Consider the following 9,138-nt stretch of genomic DNA (forward strand, 5'->3'; position numbering starts at 1 on the left):
TTGTCACATTTGAGTAATGTCGCCGCTCAGCCAGGAACAAAGGCGCTTGTTATGCAATAGACATAATGGGAAGGGCCAGCCCGGGGCAGCCGCCTCGAATTGCAGAGCCACATTGCAGAGCCACGGAGCCACGGTCTCGCCAAGGAAGATAAAAACCAGACTAAGTTCGGCTTCCAGCCTCAGGTAGTGCGAGGCAAGTGGCTAAGCCGATAGAGGCTGGCCGGCCTTCCAGAAGAGGATCGTTTCCAGTGACCGCCCACCAGGGCCACTGCGGCTATCACAGACCCGAAGGCGATAGGCGATGGGACACAGGGCTGTCAGGGAGAGGTGGGTGGCAGGCCAGCAACAGGGTGTTCAGGAAGCCAGCTGAGTCAAAGACCAGCGTGGAAGCCAGGAGAGTCAGAGCTCCCAGTGCCAGCGACGGCAGGTAGCCCCCAAACTCCAATCCTGCAGCAGAAGCTGTCTGTGCCCCTGCCACCCCCATCCTCCTTACAGTGTTTGTTGGATTGAAGGATGCTGAGGGGCTGGGGACAAGGCAGAGGCTGGCTCACGATTTGGGGCAGAGCTCTTACGAACCCCCTGAGATCGGGACCTTGTCATGGAGGATGGGAAAGATGGCCAACGTCCTGTGAGGAGGGCATTTATTCCAAGAAGGGTGACTTCCCGGGTTTTGCTTCAACCAAGGAAAGAGTTTAGCAAAGCAGGAAAATTGGCACAGTGCGGCAAGCGGTCGGGGAGGGGTGTCCAGCGGTTTCAAGGCACAGGAGGCTTGCTTTCTGTCCGGGAGGCTTAGGAGTAGCTGGCCCTACAGGTAAGGGGAGGCACAGAACATCTGTCTGAACTCTGGTTCTCCGATCTTCTGATCCCCTGTAAGTCCCCTGCTGCAGCACCCCTCCCACCAGACTCAGCCTGTATGGAGGAGGGGGGCCACTTAGCAGCCATGCAACTTCTCAGAGCAGAGCACGCTCCTCTAAATGCCTCTGGGACCAACCTGCATGCACACAAGCCTTGTCACTTGTTGATTTTCATAAATAGCATTTTGACTATCGTGATTTTTGCCTCCTTCTTCACCCTGCTTTTGTCTGACACAAGCCAGTCTTCTTTCCCTCTTTCTGTCTCTATCTCTCTTACACACACACATACACACACTACAGTCAGAACCTTAACCTTGAACCACATACCTAAACTTGGTCCCCAAATGTCTTCATTGGCACAGTGTACACACGAGCCGTTTGCAGGAGTGGATCAAGACCCATGATTACCAGAATGGTTGTGGTGTGTTCTTCCCTTGGCTTCCTGCCCTCCAAGCCTTCTTCTTTTTGAAAGATTTTATTTATTCATGAGAGACATAGAGAGAGGCAGAGACATAGGCAGAGGGAGAAGCTGGCTCCCTGCAGAGAGCTTGATGTGGAACTCAGTCCCAGGACCCTGGGATCAAGCCTTGAGCTGAAGGCAGACACTCAACCACTGAACCACCCAGGTATCCCCCATCTGAGCCTTCTAAGGGCTGCATTCCTCAGCTGCCTGTAGATAGAATAAAGGAGGAGACAGAAGGAGGTTCTGGGCTTATAGAGTAGAGCAAGGTGGGTAAAGGCAGGTTTCTCCCTCCTTCCATCTCTAGGAGAGTCTAGGGGAATACCTAGAGTCTCAGCAGAGGGCTGACTTCTTTAATTTTTTTTTAAAAGATGTCTTTATTAGAAAAGCAAAAATACTCTTTATAATGTATATTTTATTGAGACGCAGTATAGGCCAGAGGCTAAGAGTTGGGGGAAAGATCTAGCTTTTCTTCATTCCAACAATGGCAATGTAATATTCCACAGACAGACCACCCCCAGTCAACCATCCCCCTACTGAGGGATAGTCAGGCCACTTCCAGGTTTTTTGTCACTACAAACAATAATGAAGCAAATATGTACTAATATGCTGGTGTTTTTATTTTAATTTTTTAAAAGATTTTATTTCTTTATTTATGGGAGACAGAGAGAGCGGTAGAGACACAAGCAGAGGGAGAAGCAGGCTCCTTGCAGGGAGCTCGATGCAGGACTCGATCCCAGGACCTAGGTCATGACCTGAGCCAGAAGCAGACACTCAACCACTGAGCCATCCAGGTGCCGGCCAAAATTTTTAAAAATATATTCCCAATCGACTTTCTAAAATGCTGAGAGAAATTTACAGCCCAACCAGTGGTGCATTAAGTGCCCATTATTCCACTTCCCCAATTGTTAAATTAGTAATAACAAGAGCTAACACTATTGACTACCTACTTCATGCCAGACACCATCATTCTAAGGTTTATTGTTCTAAATTCTCATTTCTTTCTCACAACAACCCTGTGAAGATATGATTACTACTCTCATTTTAAAAATGAAGATACTTAGGCACAGAGAGGCCTAAGTTTACACAGCTAGTAATTTGAGATGAATCAGGCTCTTTGTTAGAATCAATATTCTTTAAGTATATATTTTGTGGATCTATCGAGTGGAAGTGGTTATCTCATATGTGCTCTGATCTGCATTTCCATTACACAATGAGATTGAAAGTTCATTGGTTATTTGTATTTACCCTTCTATAAATCACCAGTTCATATCGTTTGCTCCTTTTCTTTTTTTTTTTTTTTTTTTTTTTTGTTTGCTCCTTTTCTATCACACTGTTTGTCTTCTTTATCAATTTATAAGACCCCTTATGTGACATTTAAAATCAACCCACAGAGAGATTTTTTCCTAGATCTTTTCTGTTCAGTCCCAGAGACCCTCCCCTTCTTTTTTTTTTTTTTTTTAAGATTTTATTTATTTATTATGAGAGACACACACACAGAGAGGCAGAGACATAGGCAGAGGGAGAAGAAGGTTCCATGCAAGGAGCCCATTATGGCACTCGATCCCAGGATCCTGGCATCATGACCTAAGCTGAACATTCAACCACTGAGCCGCCCAGGGATCCATCCCGTCTTTCCAATTTCTTATACATTTATTGTCTGTTCAGATTTCTTTTCTCTCTTTGCGTAAAATTTGGGGGTTATTATTTACCTAGAAAAATCAAATGTTTCCTTTAGAGTTTCAGATATGTTGCACATAATATTCATTTATTGTATGTATTGCATATCTGTGGCTACTTATATCCTTATATCCTTATATCCTATATCCCTAGTATTATGTACATTGCCTTTTCTGTTTTGCCTTTAGTCAACCGGGGTTATCTTATGTCATAATTTTTTCTAAAAACCCCAGCTTTTTTACTGTTTGCTCTTCTAATATTTTACTGTTTTCCATTTCATTAATTTAAACATGTATTATTATTAGTTTTTCTAGCCTCTTCTGGTTTATTTTGTTATCATATCCTCTATTGTTTTTAAGTTGAATACTTGCTTAATTTTTAAAAAGATTTATTTATTTATTTATTTGAGAGAGAGAGAGAGAGAGAAAGTGAGCAAGAGAGGAGCACAGATGGGGAGCAGCAGAGGGAGAGGGAGAAGCAGGTTCCCCACTGAGCAAGGAGCCGAAAATGGGGCTCCATTCTGGGACTCCAGGATCATGATCTGAGCTGAAGGCAGACGCTTAGCCAACTGAGCCACCCAGGTGCCCCCTTACCTAATTTATTTCTAATTTCTCTAATAGAAAAAGGGGGAAATTAAGACCATTACAATTTCTGTGAGTAGAGTTAGCTATGCTGGGTACATTTTGATGTGTAGTATTTTCTTTTTGATTATTTCCTAGTTATAAATTAAATGTAGGCATTATTTAAGAAAGGAATGACTGTATCTGAAATTACAAGCACAGAAGTGTACCTTGCTTTCAGTTAGTCGTTATACTGCTAGGGTTTTATTTTTGGAAGGAGAGTGTTGTTTATTGTTGAGTTTCAGATTTTTAAAGATTATGGTCAGAGAACATGGCCTATTACAAGTCTTACGATTTCTAATTTATCAAGCTTTGCTTTGTCCCAAATACATGATGAATTTTTGCAAATGTTCCACTGATGTAAAAATAATATATGTTTCCTGTAAATAGAACTATTAAATCAAGTCTGTTGCTTTTTTTATTAACCATTTTACAGACATTCTGTACCATCTTAGGAAAACAGCCTCTCAGAAAGCCCCGAGCTGCCCTAGGGCCACCCGACTAGCTGCCATTACCCGGGGAGGAGGCTCAGCCCAGGGCACTAGGACAACAACCCCCAGCAGGAGGGAGACCCCAAAGCCCTGCAAGTGGAGCAGCAGGTGGCCTGGGGGCCTCCCCTCTCAACACCAAGAAAGTCATCATAGCAATCCTTGGGGACCGTAAAAGAGCTCAATGTGAGAAACGGATAAGAAGTTTCATCGGTGGGAATGACACCAAGGAAGATGTGCTGGTACACCTGGCTGCCACGAGGAAGAATAACCCCAGAAGTGCCTTCATGGTGCAGGAAATGGAGAGAGAGCAGAGTTTGATGCTGCTGAGAAAGAGGTGCAGAGCCAAATGTCGCAGACCCCCGTGGGCTCCAGGGCAAGGCAGTCAATTTGCAGGAGACCCTAATCATTCTAGCCGCCACCCACAGGGTAGGATCCCACGCAGGATTACAGCAGGATTACCAGAATTACCAGTGGGAGTGGGGACAGAAAGAGCAATAGGGAGTGTTCCGCAGTTCAGCCCACAGGGCCAGCCCCATCACAGGCCAGGTGGCCCCCGGCCCCCAGTGGAGAACCTGTGGGCAGTGTTGGAGCACAGTGGTCCAGCCCACCTGTGCAGGGAGAGGGGATGGAGGGGCTAACAGCCAGGGGCAGGGTAGACCAGCGACACAGCCCTGGCGTTAGAGGCCACCATTCCGCAGGGCCTCCTGGCCAAGACAGGATGGCAGTGAAGAAGATAAGGAAAACCAAGGACAGCAGACCCAAGGTCAGCAGCCATCTCAGCATCTACACCCCTGCCGAAAACCCTAAACCACAGGAAGGCAAGGAGACAAAAGCAGCTCATCTACCAGTTGAGAATTCATCTGCTCCTTTCCAAGGCTGGGTGGGGAGGGCTGAATCATTGCCGGCCTCCCATCGTGGCCATCATCCGGTGTAGTCAAACAAGAAGAAATGAATATGAAATTTCAGCAATAAACAATGAACAAAAGATTGGAGGCGAAGAAGCCCTTAATTGCTTACTATTTCCCCGTTGACCAGATAACCAGAACTAACTGCAATATCTCTTTTTAGTGATAGCAAACCTGTTTTATTGTAATTTTTCTTTTAAGTCTGGTTTTTCTCAATACATCTTTAAAGGCTTTAACATAGTTTTGTATCAGATTAAGATTTTTAAGAACATTTTTAATTTGTAATAAAAGTTTATTGGGGATCCTGGGTGGCTTAGTGGTTGAGCGTCTGCCTTTGGCTCAAGTCATGATCCCGGGGTCCTGGGATCAAGTCCCTAATCAGGCTCCCCACAAGGAGCCTGCTTCTCCCTCTGCCTATGTCTCTGCCTCTCCCTGTATCTCTCATCTTTTCTAAAAAAAGTTTGTAAGCTGAGTGTTTTCAAAAAAGTCCACAAACTGCAGGCACCTGTTAATAAAGATCTCAAATAATAATATAAAAACTAATATATATATATATGTACATATATATATATTAAGTAATCTATTTCTATTCTGTCAAGGGATTCTTCCTTAAAATTATAAATTTGGGGTGCCTGGTTGGCTCAGTCGGTTAAGTGTCTGCCTTCAGCTCAGGTCGTGATCCCACACTGGGCTTCCTGATCAGGGGGGAGTCTCCATCTCCCTCTCAAGCTCCCTCTGCTTGTGCTCTGTCAAATAAATAAATAAAACCTTTTAAAAATTATGAGTGTTGCACTTTACCAGAAGATTTTTTTCCACATCTGTTGTGATAGTCAGAAGAGTTTTCTCCTTGTCCTATTAATAAGGTAAAGTATTTAGATTCTTTTTGAAGTTTGAATCAGCCTTGTATTTTTGCATTAAACTCTACTTATTCATGTTATATATCTTTCTATAAATTGTTGAATTCGGTTTCTAAAATTTTTTGAAAATGTTTGCATCTATGTTCAAGAGTGAGTTTTTTTCCAATATTCCTTTCTTTTAATATTTCTGTCAGGTTTGGATATTAAGGTTATGTGCAAGTTGGGCAGTGTTCCATTTTTTTTAAGATTTAAAAAAAATATTTTATTTATTTATTCACGAGAGACACAGTCTGAGAGAGAGAGGGAGAGAGAGAGAGAGAGAGAGAGACAGAGACACAGGCAAAGGGAGAAGCAGGCTCCATTCAAGGAGCCTGACCTGACGTGGGACTTGATCCTGGGACTCCAGGATCACATCCTGGGCTGAAGGCAGGCGCTAAACCGCTGAGCCACCCAGGGATCCCCCCATTTTTTTTTAATTCCTCGTGACTGTATAAAAATTCAAGCATTTCTTCCATAAATTGTTGGTAAAGTAACTGATAAACCATCTGGATGCGGAGTTTTACATGTAGAAATTTTCTTTTTTTACTGCTAATTCAATTTCTTTTATTCTTCCATAGACTTGTTCAGTTTTTCTTCATAATTTATTTATTTATTTGATTGAATTCTATTGATAGAAATGTTAATTGCTTTCAGTTTTCACTGTTACAAGGAATGCTGCAATGAATACATACAAATATTTTGCAAATATATATGATATATTTAGAAAAGGTAAATTCGTACAGGAGGAATTGCTGGATCCCAAAGTATGAACAGTTTTAGCTAAGTTTGTTCTGATACCAGATCCTCTCCTGAAGAAGAAGCATTGGAGAGGGAATTGTCCTCTGTATTATTTATTGTGGGTAACAAATTACCCTTCTATTTGATGGCTAAAAGTAATAAACACTGACTATCCTCACAGTTTCTGTGGGTTGGAAATTTGGGAATGGCTTAGTTGGGTGGTCCTGATGTGGGATTTCTCATGACAGGGTCATCAATATGTCAGCCTGGGCTGCATCATCTGAAGGTTTGTCTGAATGTGGAGGATCCACTTTCAAGATGGTGCACTCATGTGGCTGGCGAGTCGGTGCCAGTGCTTGATAGAAGGCCTCAGTTTCTCCCTCAGTGTGGACTCCTCATAGGTTGTTGGAATACTGTCATAATATGGCAGTTGAGTTCCCTGAATCAGGCAAAGAAAGAGGGATAGACAGACAGAGAAGGAAGTAGCCATCATTTTGAACTAGCTTTGGAAATAATACACCACCTGCTGCAGTCTGTTCTTTAGAAGCAAGTTGCTGATGGATTCTGGCCCACACTGAAGAGGATAGGGAATAAGACTCCACCTTTTGAAGGACAAGTGTTGAAGAAATTGTGAGTGTATTTAAAAAAAAAAAAGAAACGTTCCAGACTCCCTGTAAGCCCAGTTTAAGTGGATTGATCTCCTTGGCATCAACCTTCAAAAAAATGTTTCTAAGGAGAAGTTCTAAGCCCACTGAAGTCATGGAGGCAAAAGGAACCAGCAGTTGAGAGTGGAGAACTGGGACTACCGGCTGCCAAGCACCTGCCACCCTCAGTGTCCACTGTCCTTAGTGTCCTCACTACTATCCAGGCTCAAGATTTATGTCTTAATTATGTAAATGGGGCGATTATGCCATCAGGGGCTCTGGTAAGCTAATTACTGAACAAGAAATCGATGCTGAAGTCAAGATTAATGAATCCCAAGGCTCCCAACACTCTGACTGTAATTGCAATATTGAGGAGCTCATTTCCACAAACTATGCCAGAAAGCTTAGAGGGACGAGGGCCCTTCTCACTGTGATTGATTCATTGAAACCCTGTCCAAGCTTCCTTCTCTCATGGATGCTAGGTGCTGGAAACAATCCTTAGCCATCCTGTGGCTACCTCTGCAGCACTTACCCAGTCAGCCTGTAATAGCTCAGCCTTCAGGAAGTGGCCACGTGGATGATTAAGGCCAGTAGCAGTGGTGCAGGAGGGGCTACAGCCAAAGCATCAGCTCAATTGGATGTGACATTTGCATGGAGAGGACTGAGGTAGGGCGAGAGGGTTTCACTGGGGCCCCTTTCTTTCCAACTCTCTTCTTTGCATGAGATGTCTGATTGCCCCTGACAACGGACGAGACTGGACAGAAAGGTCCCCTGACCAGAGATGCCCCTGGAGGCATAAGAGCGCCTACTCTCCTCCCTCATTGTCCACCCTTTGGCCCCTCCCCCACTCCCACATCACAGAGCTCTGGACTCCATCTATCTTGTTTTATGTGGCTCTTTTCCCTTTAATTCCAATGTGCCTTGTCTTGCCTTCAGCTTTTATCTAGCACTGTTACAAGAAATAGCCACGTGTAATCTGTTTCTGCAATTATCGTAAAAATATTGTTGAGGACCACAACTGGTACATCTGCAACAAGATGATGAGGGAGATTTGTCTGGTGTCCCAGAATTGTGGCTAAGGCCCAAGCCAAAGCAGTGGACAAGAGGCACTGAAGAACCCTGCATTCTAAAGAGAGCTACCCAGGAGCAGAGCCAATGCAGCCTGGCAATATGACAATGTGGTTTGCAACCACAGGTTTAGGAACCAGCCTGACACCTTCAAACCACCCCCCATCCTGATCCCTGTTCCAGCACTCTTGCATACAGAGGGAGAGGACCAGGCCATGTGGGGAGGTGGCATCAGAGTTGCCAACCTTACAGCGTTCGTGGTGAGAGATGATTCCTTTTACTTCCTATTGGGAGACATACATTATCACAGAGACCATTGGTTACTTCTGGGCTAGAGACTTTTATAAGAGGCCACCATGGAGGTGGCCCATGGCAGCTGAAGGAGAAGGGGCTCTAGAGGCCTTTGGAAGGAAGGACTAGAGGTACCCCTATCCCACTTTCCCTTCAGCCCTTGGAGAATACAGAGGAAGTCCACACATTTCCTGTGGTTCCACCTAAAGGGGTGTAGAATGAGGAGGGTCAGGAGCTGGGGGCTGCCCAGATGATTGTTAGGACAAGTGAGGAATGCCTTCATCCAGAAAGGGTTGAGGGCCATAGTCCCAAATCAAGGGGGACTTTGCCACTTTTTATCTGAGTGGGTCTTTGTAGGGGAGGAGACCCAGGTTGAGTTGAGCTTTAATCCAAACCACCAGCTACCTTCCGCATGAAGACTGTCACTTCAGTAGGGTCCCGTAGCCTCACATGGGACCAGAACCAGGCTGAGATGGGAGGTGCCTTCTCAC

Source organism: Vulpes vulpes, chromosome 12 (assembly GCF_048418805.1).
Source record: "Vulpes vulpes isolate BD-2025 chromosome 12, VulVul3, whole genome shotgun sequence".
NCBI classification, from domain to species: Eukaryota; Metazoa; Chordata; class Mammalia; order Carnivora; family Canidae; genus Vulpes; species Vulpes vulpes.